This window comes from Lathamus discolor, chromosome 7, assembly GCF_037157495.1.
Source record: "Lathamus discolor isolate bLatDis1 chromosome 7, bLatDis1.hap1, whole genome shotgun sequence".
NCBI lineage: Eukaryota > Metazoa > Chordata > Aves > Psittaciformes > Psittacidae > Lathamus > Lathamus discolor.
Genome location: NC_088890.1, coordinates 6,878,154 through 6,888,587, shown reverse-complemented (window position 1 = coordinate 6,888,587; position 10,434 = coordinate 6,878,154).

The following is a 10,434-nucleotide window of genomic DNA, read 5'->3' as shown; positions in this document are numbered from 1 at the left end:
TTGAAGGCAAGGATGAGTAGGGGTGACTTGGTGAATGGATGGATGTGTGGATGGATGGATGGATGGATGGACGGATGTGTGGATGGATGGATGTGTGGATAGATGGATGGATGGATAGATGGATGGATGGATGGATGGATGGATGGATGGATGGATGGATGGGTGGATGGATGGATGTGTGGATGGATGTGTGGATAGATGGATGGATGGGTGGGTGGATGGATGGATGGATGGATGAATGGATGGATGGATGGATGGATGGATGGATGGGTGGATATCTCCAGCTACAAGCCAGATGATGGACAAGGAAACCATTCTGGTGTGGGTGAGAGGCCCTGGGTACCCCTGAGGGTCCCACACCCAACAGCAGGTTGTGTTGCCGTCCCTGCATTTCTCCCCATGGAGAATACAGAGCTGCTGTTCTTCACCATCCCTTCAGCTCCAGGCCCTCAAGAGATCAGGGGTCCCTCTCATGCTGCCCCAGACCTCATGGGAGGAGGACGGGGCTCACGTAGCACAAGCAAAGCCTCAGCAGCCTTGTACAATCCAGCCGTGTGTCTGCCCACCCCACTCTGGCCCAGAGGAGAAACCCAAGACTAATATTAGGGTTTGGAGGGTCAGCGAAGCCCCGGGGTTGAAGATCCTTTTTGGGAAGAGGCAGCAGAGCCCGGTGCAGACACAGGGCTGCCTGTTCTGCCTGCGCTGCACCATGGGCTGCATGGCTACTGCAGGGCACGTGGCCACCTCAGCCCCTGGGCCCAGCACATATGTTGTTTGTCACAAAGAACTAATGAGCTTAATTAGGGATGTGTCTGCCATAAGTTTATCAACTCAAAACCAGTCTGGTCCCCATAAAGGGAGTCCAACAGCCACTGAATGAGCCCCTTGTTGAACTGGGGAGTGAATCTAGCCTGAGGGATGCTCACTCCAGAAAGGTTTTATTCTGCCTGCAGTGCTAGAGGCCAGGGCAGGGGGTGCAGGGCTGGGGGGACTGCAGTGATGGGAGGCACAGCAGTGGACTCTGCTCCAGCAGGATGCCTTCCTCCCTGCAGGACAGGCTCCTGCCACATCGTGAGGTTTCAGAGTGAACACTTACTGGAAGGGGCAGAGCAACACATTCGCAGCTCTCAAGATGGACGTGCCCACAGCAGTGGTTCCTAACGGGGCTCTGTGGACATGTCTTGTGGGGACATGGTCCCCTGGAGAGAGGCATGGCTAGGAAGAGTGCAGAAGAGGGAGGCAGAATGTGGGAACCCCTTGCTACGGAGGTGGTGAAGGCTTCTTTCCAGTTCTCTGAGCTTCTCTAGCGAGAATCACAGCCTTGAGCAAGGCTCCCCATCCTTGTGGGCTGTTGGCACAGGTTCACCATGCTCCTGGGAGCCAGCTTCTCTGCCCCCTCTGCTGCGTGTTCACTCTGGAACCTAATGATGGGAGCTGAGGGAACAGCTTTGGCTGCCAGGGCATCGTCATGCTGTGCAAGTGTGTGTCAGCAACAACATGTTCCATGTGCAAAGTGCCGACAGGGCTGTGGGCAGGGTACAGCCCTGTCCTGCTGGGGGTGGCACATTTATTCCTCCGTGCAGGCAGCAGCAATTCCCACTCCCTGGCAGCTTCTGCTAATGGAGCCAGCCCTGGGCAAGGGTTGCAACATGTGGGATGCTCTCAGCCGTCTTTCCTGGGGATTCAGGCTGTCACCGTCCCCCACGGGGGCTGCCATCAGCCTGGGGGGACAGGCAGTGTCTTGTCACTGGTACCTGCCGCAGTGCTTTCCTTAATGATGAGCTCTGCTTGTCTGTCCCCTCAATTAACTCTGCTGTGCTGGCTCATTAGGCTGCACATGCTGAGAAACACTGCAGCAAAGGGATGCTGCAGTCTCACAGGCGTGCAATGCGGGCTCAGAAATGCACATAGACATACACACATGTATCTCCCCATAGGGACACACATGTATCTCCCCATAGGGACACACATGTGCTGACACACACACACACATGTCCGGACACGCACATGCTGATGACTACACATATTCCAGCAACATCCTCTCCTCCCAGCCCACATGCACCCCTGCCTGCACCCCCGCTCCAGCTCTTCCCGCTAGCTGCGGGAGCTAAAGGCAATGCAAAGTTTTGCAGGGAAGGTGCGTGGAGCTGGTGTCCCTGGAGCAGGGCTTCGCCAGGCTCCGTCCCAGCCGGTGCCACACTGAGCCAGGAAGCTGGAGTGTGTGGGGTGCATGGGGAGGGTTACTCCTTCAACAGCCATGGCCCATCTCTGGTGTCTCGCTGTCCCGCCCTGAGCAGAGGACGTGCGGGCAGAGCCACGTCTGGCACATCATCCCTGCCTGGCTTCCTTGGCTTCATCTGGAGGGCAGCAGGTGCCGGAATGGGAGATCCCTCCTGGAAGCAGATGAAAGGCGGCCGCACTGCCGGCACTGCCGCCCGCCCAGGCAGGGACCCCGGCACCCCTGCTGCCGCGGGCACACAGCCGAGGGCAGGCAGAGCCCAGTCAGGAGCTGCCTGCCCATCAGGAGAGCCGTGGTCCCACCAGCTCCTGCGGCCCGGGATAAGCCGTGGATGGGAATCCCGGAGCTGCTGTGTCCCAACATTTGCTGATCCCTCCCTGCAACAGGAAGAGGCAGCTCCCCCACTGCCTCAGTTTCCCCTCTGCCAAGCCCTTCTCATAGAGTCACAGACTGGTCTGGGTTGGAAGGAACCTTAAAGCTCACCCAGTTCCAACCCCCTGCCACAGGCAGGGACACCTTCCGCTAGACCAGGTTGCTCCAAGCCCCGTCCAACCTGGTCTTGAGCCCTGCGGCACCCACAGCTTCTCTGGGCCCCCTGTGTCAGTGCCTCACCTCCCGCATGGTGAAGAACTTCTCTCTAATGTCCAATCTAAATCTCCCCTCTTGTTCCCCCTTGTCCTTCTCCTCCCAGGTGTCTCCACTGGGGAGGAAATGGATGCCTGGGACACTGTGGGACTGTAGGAGTGGGAGGGTCTGTCCAGCCAGGGTCCAGCCAGGACATGCCCTGCTCTCTCCCTCCAGCTGAGCACCAGGATGCTCTCCTGAGAACAGACACGTGCCAAGCCTCTGTGCTGCCCGGTGGGGCCACATCCCTGCCACAGGAGTAAATCCAGCTCTGGGGAAGGCTGAGGAATGTGTATTCCGGCCACCTGCGACTCACCCATCCTGCTTCGGCAGCCCCTTCCCCTCCGTCAGCGCCTGCCACGTGTGCCCCGGTGCTGCCTCCTCTTCCTGCTAGTCCCTCACTCCATAAATCATGCCTCAAGCTGCCCCGCAGGGCTGGAGGCTGCCAGCTTCTTTCAGGTGGCCAACTCATCGCCTGGATGGGTCGTCCCGAGCTCTCCCAGCCAGAGGCCACCAAGGGGAGGTGGGCAACTGCCCCCGTTCAAGCAGTGCTGCTTGGTGCTCCCCAAGTTGGCACCTCCCCACTTCAGCAGCAGCAGCTCTGTCACCCCCCTGCTCCTCACACCTCCATCCCAGGGGGCCGGTAAATGCTCTTGACCCACAGCTGCCCTGGTGCTGTGCAGGGAATGCCTTCCTACTGTTTGCCTCCCGCCTACCAAACAAGTTTGATTCCACAGTAGGTTCCCCTGCTCTCAGCACCCCATCCTGCTGACGCTGCAACATCCCCGGCTGTCTCCTGCCTGCCTCCCACCATGCAGCACCTGCTCCCCACCCTGCAGGGTGCCCACGGACCGGTCCTGCCCAGGAGACCTGGCTCCTGCATCCTGCTGCTGGGTCTCCAGAGGGGAGCCCATGGCTTCTGCCAGTGCCAAGATGTCCTGCTGCAACATTCCTTGGAGACTGGTGGGAGGAAGCCGGTTTGGAAGCCTATCGCCTTCCTGCAAACCTGGCTGAGGCTTAAAATTGCAACCTGGGAGCTGGGAACGTGTTTTCTCTGGGTTTGTGGCAGGTTTGTGGCTCAGGTGAATGCTGCTGGTGCTGGGTGATTCACCCCACTTGATTTCCCAGCTCAATCTGCCACCACTTGGTGCCTCTCGGTCCCTGACAGCATCTCTTCAAGACAACAAGCCCGCGGGTTGTTTTTCTCCTCCATCCATTCCATGGTGCAATGGGTATTAGGTAAATCACATCCTGCCTCTGCTGGCCTCCCACCTTCCTCCCATGCTCCGGCCTGGACCTGCCTCAGATGCTTTGATCCCTGCCCTTCAGGGTCACCCTCCCCTGTCCCGGGGTGCCTGGACATCCTTGGGCATCTCCTGACCCCCTGGAAAACAACTGGGATAGACAGACCTGGATGTGACCTTTCACATGGTGTCACACCATGTGCCAAACCTGCCAAACCTCAGCATGCAGGGACAAAGCCCTGACCACCAACCCATCACTTAAAGGTGGTGGAGAGCATTTCAATCTCACAGCAGTGGCTTTTCCAGCCCAGACTGGTGCTAGCCTTTGGTGCAGCAGCAGCTCCCCCCACCCGCCCTCCCTGGTGGGTTGCATATTTTTAGATGACAAAGACAAGGGGGGGGAAGAGAGAGAAGAGAAACAAAGAGGAAAAAGGGAAAAAGCCTCCTTTTTTGTGGGGTTTTGAAAAAAAATGGAAATTTATCCTGCAGAGGAGGGGAGAAGGGCTGGGGGCTTTCAAAGCAGCTTCTCTACCCTATAAGGGATACAGAGGAGATGCTCCAGGCCATGTGGCCTTTGGTGGCTTTGAAGTTCAGGCAGCAGCTGGGAGGACGGTGATGAAGGGCAAGGCAGGGAGACAGCTTCCCAGAGAGGCACGTGCCGGCATCAGCATCCCATCGACATCTGCTATCTGGACCTCACTGGCCCCTCTACTGGAGCACAGCCCTATGGGGAGGGAGCAGTCCCCAGTACGGAGCCAGCCCTGTGGCAATGGGGCTGCAGAGGTGCAGGGAAGTGGTCCAGGGTGGGGGAGTGATGGGGGTCAGATCCTGCATCCCCCCCTTGTCATGCTTGTCAGTTGTCACGGCGACCTGGGAGCAGGAGCATCCTTACATTTTGCTGGGAAGGTGAGAGGCAGGATGTGCTTCTGCGGCAGGGGAAGGGATCCAAGGGCAGCATGGCCACAGGGGTCAGGAGGGGCTCTCCCAGTTCCTCCAGTTTCCATGGAGAACTCTTCCACCAGTATTCTCACTGCAGACACAGTCTGAGCTCCAGATTCATGCTGGGATGAACATTCTTTCTGTAAAGGTATTCTGGGGATGGCTGGGCTATGCTGGGTGTGGGGCTGTGGCCAGCATCAATCTGTCCTCACCAGGATGAAGGCAGTCACTACTGGACACATCCCGGTGAGGAGTCTTGGAGCTGAATGATCACTTTGTCCTGCAGCCAAAAGTCTTCTCCAATTGCCTGGTACTGTTTTCTCCCCAAGTTCTGATCCAGCTCCCTGGCCAGCTTCCCTGGGAGGACCCACGTGCATGGAGGTGTCCCAGTTTCTTCCAGCCCTTGAGCCATTCTGGCTGCCTGGTACCACCCTGTCCTCTCCAGCTCCTCTGTGCCTGCCGATGCCCATGGCTATACCACTGACCCACTTACATGGCACACCAGTGCATGAGGGCTGTGCCACAGAGCTGCTGGCTCGCACCCTCTGCCCACGTTGCTTTCCCAGGCTCTTGGAAGCCCTTGGTGATTCCAGAAAATGGGGAAATTATCTTTAAGCTGTTGAGTTATCCAATTGTTCCTCTTCCACAGATGACATCAAACATTTCCCTGCATTTGTGGGGGCTGGAAAATGGCTCCAGGCAGCAGTGAAGGGGAGGCCTCACTGTGAGCCAGGGCTACCAGGCCAGGTCTGGTTTCGGTTGGTGTAGCTCCTGCCCAGTTCCATAGCAATGTGTGGGGTGATACAGATGTGGTTCCCCACTATGTCATAGTCCCACATGTGATGGTCCAGAGCGCACTGGGGATGCTTGGTCCCAGACACCCCTTGATGACTGTGATGCTGCTGCAGAGCCTGAGAATGTGCTTGTGTAGCCAGGGAGAAGAGACGAATGAGATGGGGCTACCCACAAGCAAAGGTGGGTGATGACTCCTTTTTCTGGAGCACGGATAATGCCCAGCCTTGGCACTGCCAACCAAACTGCAGCTGGAGTGGGCATCCCACTCGTCCCTTTGGCTCAGAAATCATCACAGGAGCAGAGCAGAGCCCACTGCCAGGCTTGGTGCAGGCAGCACAGGACATGGTGCCAGTGCTGTCATCTCAAGCCCCCTGGAGCGCAGCTGGGAAGTGAAAGGCTCCAGTCCCATAGGCAGCACTGACTCCAGCAATTCCCCAGCTGCATGCCCGCCAGCACATCACGCTGCAGACATTACCAGGGCACTCACCTCCCTTCCCTCACAAGCTTCTGCTGTGCCTGGGGACCCCCAGCAGGATCTGCCCCCCCCCCCTTTGCAGGCAGCTATTGATCCACCTGGAGCCTCGCCATCGCTGGCAGGAGCTGCTTTTCAAATACCTTTGCTGTCGGCGCTGGGCATTGATCCGGCGCTAGCTTTTGTGTTCTCACCGCATCCACTTCCCAGAATAGCCGTGGCCAAACTGTCCTCTGACCAAGAGACTGCTTCATCCAGAGCCTGCCTTGCTCCCAGCCCCTCAGCCCCACAGCACCCGCTGCCGGGTGGTGCTGCCCTCCTGCCCCAGCTTCCCTTCCTGCAAAGCGCAGGGCTTGGTGGTGACCATAGCGCAACACCAGCACAGGGCTGGTCTGGGGGCACCTCTGCATGATGGCAGCTCCGGGCAGGCAGACCAGAGGCACATCTGGGCAGCCTCAGGAACATCTGATGCCCTCAAGCACATCGGCAGGGCACATCTGGGCAGCCAAACCTGCTCTGCCAGGGGACAACAGGCTTGGCTTTTCCTCACATCACCCCTCTGCTTGTCCCCTCTACTCACTGGGACCTCATTCTGCCCATGTGGGGCAGCCCCTCTGCTGCTGCCATGGGACCCGCTCAGGCACTGGCTCCAGCACAGCTCCAGTTGGCTTTCCCAGCTTGTCATGGTGCGAGGTGGAGGAGATGACATCCCCACTCCTGCCAAGACAAACACAGCACGTTCCAAACACGCAGGGCTTGGCAAGCCATCTCCTCAGCCATCGATCACCGACCCGCTGCGCTCCAGCCCACGAGAGCCCGGGCAGGGTGTGGAGCAGGGGGGAAGCAGTGTGGGGATCAGGGGGGCTCTCACAGCCCCCTTCCCCTCTCCCAGCACTGCTGGCTGAAGGATAGAGCACCCGCCTTCCTCGGTGCCAAGTCCCAGGCCTGGGACTCGGGCTTGCCCTGGGCTCCTAGCGCCCACGATGGGGTGCTGAGCAGTGTCAGGGGGTCTGTCGCCACCCCCTGGGCAGGCAGAGGGTGCCCAGAGTGGGGACATCTCATCCCAGGGGTGGCTGTGCCGAAGGGTGCCCTTCAGCTGCTGGCTTGGCCCCGGGCGGAAAGTTGGCCAGAGCCACCTCCAGGCTCTTAGAATAATAAACCCTGCTCAGGCAAGCATTTGTCACTGGGGCAGAGCAGCAAAGGCCCAGATATGCCAAACATTTGCGGGAGGGAGCGTGGGAGGCAGAGGGTGATCAGGGAGGTCCTGGAGAGGCCGGGCAGGGTCTGTCCTCTCCACTGTGTCCTCGGATGGTGACAGAACGTAGCATCGCCAGTCAACCCTTCTGGAGGCTCTACGCAGCCTTGAGAGGCAAATCCTACTTCTTTGCATCCCCCTGCAACAGTTCTGAGCTGGAAGCAGCTTGGGGATGCATATGAAGCTGGAGCCTCTGAGAGCTGCAGTGTGCAGGCAGCTTGTGGGGACGGGGCGGGGATGCAGGCTGTTCTCAAGGCATTGCCAGGCTGAGCTGAGGTGGAAGTGTGAGGGATGCTGCTTCCATGTCCTTGTATCCCCCTGCCCTGCATTGCAGCACCTCTCTCACTGCACCCTGTACCTCCCTGCCTGCGTATCCCACCTGCATTCCCTGCTGCATCCCCTGCTGCATCTTCCTGCCTGCATTTCCCTGCCTGCATCCCCCTGCCTGCATTCCCCTGCCTGCAGCCCCTGTCTGCATCCCACTGCCCTGCCCAGTCTCTGGGCCCTGCCAAGTTGCCCTGTAGCCCTGTCACGTTCTGCCCTCTCCTGCTGTGCTCTCCCCGGGACGGTGTCAGGCTTCAGGCATTCTGGAGACCTGGAGGGATCCCCTTCCACTGCCCAGCTGGGCTGGGGGACACTGGCAGTAGAGGCGGTCCCTCCTGTGGGTCAAATTGACAGATGCTGCTTCCCTGCTTCCCAGAGGCTCTAGGTAGAGGAGTGGGGCAGCAGAGGGTTAAGTAGTGTCTGGCAGGCGGGAAGGGGACCGGGAGGAGGGGGGGAGATGGAGGAGTTTGTTTAATAGCTGTAGACAAGCTATGCAGCTGTGCAGGTCGGACAGGCCCTGCAGCGCCTGACTCCTGCTGCCCCCCCTTCCCGTGCCCTGCCTGGGCACGGCCCCCCCGGGCTGCTCCGAAGCAGGCAGGCAGGGCGGGCAGGCTGGCACAGGGCTGGCACAGAGCTGGGGAGTGTCACAGAGTTATAAAAAGCAGGAATGCTTCCCCCAGAGCAGGACACTGAAGGCAATTGCTGCCAGGCTGTGGGGGGCTGGCACGGAGCACTCCCAGCACCGGAGCCCCAGGGTGCCAGCCTCAGGGGATGCTTTGGCATCTGAGCAGCATCCAAAGGGCTGAGCTGGTCCCAGGCTGCATTGCAGGCTCCCCTGGGGTAGGTGGCAGCAGGCTGTTGCCCAGACCGGCAGGCACGGAGGAGCCACCAAACCTGGTGCACCAAACCTCCCACCCCTCGCTGCCGGCATTACCCCTATCCCTCCTGGAACCATCCTCCTCCCTGGAGACACCCACCCGGCACCCCTGGCATCCACTGCTTGGGCAGGTGAGACGGGGACCCCAGGCCTGGGGAGGAGGTGAGAGACGACAGCCAGGCAGGGGACAGATGGCTGGAGCATGACGATGGCACAGGCTGTGCCAAGGCATCCAGGAAGTGGGAATGGGGACAGGAATAAGGGTAAGCAAGGGGGTGGGAATGCAGATAGGGACAGAGATGGGGATGGGGACAGGAATGGGGATGGAGACAAGAATAGGGATGAGAAGTGGGTCAGGAAGAGGGATGAAAACAGGAACGGGGTTCTGGGTAGGAAGTGAGTGCCCACCCCAGGCCTGCGGGCAGAAGCTGAGGAGGCAAAAACCAGCTCAGAGGAGCTGGGACAGACCGGCAGCGTCCCTCAGTGGTGTGAATGTGGCCCCTGTCCCTGGGGCTGGGGGTAGAGCTCATGGTGAGGGGAAGGGTCCAAGGGTCAGTGCATGACCAGAGAACGCAGTGACCAGCCCCTCAGAGTGGCTTGGAAGTGTAGAGAGGCTGGGGGCCAATTAACCTTACTGGTTAATTAGGACAGGGAGCCACAGGCTTAAACTGTAGCAGGGGAGAAGGAAGTTACAGGGAAGGCTGATTTATAAGGATGGGGACTTGGGAGGGTGAGGCCATTAACGGCTCAGTTCTGGGTTAATGATACACTGGTGGAGCCAGGACCCTTTCCATGCCAGCGAGCCAGGGTTCTGAGGGACAGGGAGGGGATGGTGGGTACCTACAGTCCTTCTGGGGGTCAGATCACAGGAAGGTGGCCTGAGGCAGGGCTGGGCACCCCCTCTCCTGCTTGGTGTCACCCCACTGCAGATGAGGGAGCACCTGCAGCCCCCCCAGCACCAGGCAGGTAGCTTGGAGGTGGCTGAGAGCAGCCTATGGCTGAGGCTGCCCCAGTTTAATTTACTGCCAAAATGTGTGTCACCACCTCCAGAACTGCAACCGGGGGCTGGGCAGCTCCACTGGAGCCCAGTGGCCCCAGGCATGCTGTGCGCTGGGGATGCTGGTGACCTGCTACCACTGCAGCCTTGAAGCAATGGCACAGGGGAGAGGGTGCCCCAAAGCATCGCCCAACGCACCAGCTGAGAGGAGAGAAAGTGAGACTGGAAATTCAGGACAGCCTTTGTGTTTGGACCAGACCGCAAGAGACTGGGGCTCTGAGGGGAAAATAAAACCTCTCCTCAGAAATTCTTTTATCCCAGGAAGCTCCCGCATATCGTATTTCGGGCCATTTATTTGTACTGCTGACTGGGGCCATTGCAGCCGCCCTCTCCTGCACACAGAATGGCCAGAGATCAGAAGCTGGTGACAAACTCCTTGTTTTTCAGAGAAAGCCAGAGAAGCATGACGGTGAAGGATGGAGCCTGCTGATTTCCAAGGAGCCATCCCTGGGACAGGAGGTGGCAGCGGGGCTGGGTGCAGACACCCTCTCTGCCTCCTCCTTGAGCCCCACTGGGTGCCTGGGTGGAGGCTCTGCCCTGCACACCGTCCCCAATCCCTGCAGTGTAACAGAGGGTAGAGGGGCACTAGGACAGAGCAGGGGACTGTG